Here is a 1,633-nt window from a genome sequence, read left to right as displayed (position 1 = left end):
CATGGAAGAGAGATTCAAGAGGGAAGCCGGTTCAACTGAGAAGGCATGACCTCAAGCCCGTGGCTAGGGAATGGTTGGAGTTTATCCAACGCTCAATCATTTCCACTAGCAACCGGTCCGAAGTTACTATAGACCGGGCTATCATGATTCATAGCATCATGATTAGAGAAGAAATACATTGAGGAGCTCAAGCACTCCATAAGATCTTCAAGAGGAAGAACAAGCCACCATCACTAAGGTGGACCCGTTCTTTAACTTCCTTGTTCTTTATTTTCCTGTTTTTCGAATTTTCATGCCTATGTTTATCTATGTTTGTGTCTTATGATCATTAGTGTCTTAAGGTTCATGTCTTAAAGCTATGAATGTCCTATGAATCCATCACCTCTCTTAAATGAAAAATGCTTTAATCACAAAAGAACAAGAAGTACAAGATTTCGAATTTATCTCTGAAACTAGTTGAATTAGTTTGATGTGGTGACAATACTTTTTGTTTTCTGAATGAATGCTTGAACAGTGCATATGTCTTTTGAATTTGTTGATTAAAGAATGTTAAACTTGTTGGCTCATGAAAGAATGATGAAAAAGGAGAAATGTTATTGAGGATCTGAAAAATTATCAAATTGATTCTTGAAGCAAGAAAAAGCAGTGAATTCAAAAAAATAAATAAATAAATAAATATAAGTGATCCAAGAGTGTGCTTAAGAACCCTGGACACCTCTAATTGGGGACTCTAGCAAAGCTGAGTCACAATCTAAAAAGGTTCACCCAGTTATGTGTCTGTGGCATGTATGTATCCAATGGTAATACTGGAAGACAGAGTGCTTTGGGCAACAGCCAAGACTCATAAAGTAGCTATGTTCAAGAATCATCACACTTAACTAGGAGAATTATTAACACTATCTAAATTCTGAGTTCCTATAGATGCCAATCATTCTAAACTTTAAAGGATAAAGTGAGATGCCAAAACTGTTCAGAAGCAAAAAGCTACTAGTCCCGCTCATCTGATTGGAGCTAAGTTTCATTGATATTTTGGAGTCTATAGTATGTTCTCTTCTTTTATCCTATTTGATTTTTAGTTGCTTGGGGACAAGCAACAATTTAAGTTTGGTGTTGTGATGAGCGGATAATTTATACGCTTTTTGGCATTGTTTTTAGTATGCTTTTATTATATTTTATGAGCGGATAATTTATACGCTTTTTGGCATTGTTTTTAGTATATTTTTAGTATGTTTTAGTTAGTTTTTATTATGTTTTTATTAGTTTTTAATTAAAAATCATATTTCTGGACTTTACAATGAGTTTGTGTGTGTTTCTGGGATTTCAGGTATTTTCTAGCTGAAATTGAGGGACCTGAGCAAAAATCTGATTCAGAGGCTGAAAAAGGACTGCAGATGCTGTTGGATTCTAACCTCCCTGCACTCGAAGTCGATTTTCTGGAGCTACAGAAGCCCAATTAGCGCGCTCCCAATTGCGTTGGAAAGTAGACATCCTGGGCTTTCCAGAAATGTATAATAGTTCATACTTTTCCTGAGATTTAATGGCCCAAACCGGTGTTTCAAATCAGCTTCAGAATTCCCGGCGTTTAACGCCGGAACTGGCACAAAAATTGGAGTTAAACGCCCAAACTGGCACA

Source organism: Arachis duranensis, chromosome 9, assembly GCF_000817695.3.
Source record: "Arachis duranensis cultivar V14167 chromosome 9, aradu.V14167.gnm2.J7QH, whole genome shotgun sequence".
NCBI classification, from domain to species: domain Eukaryota; kingdom Viridiplantae; phylum Streptophyta; class Magnoliopsida; order Fabales; family Fabaceae; genus Arachis; species Arachis duranensis.
Note: the sequence above shows the minus strand (reverse complement) of the source record.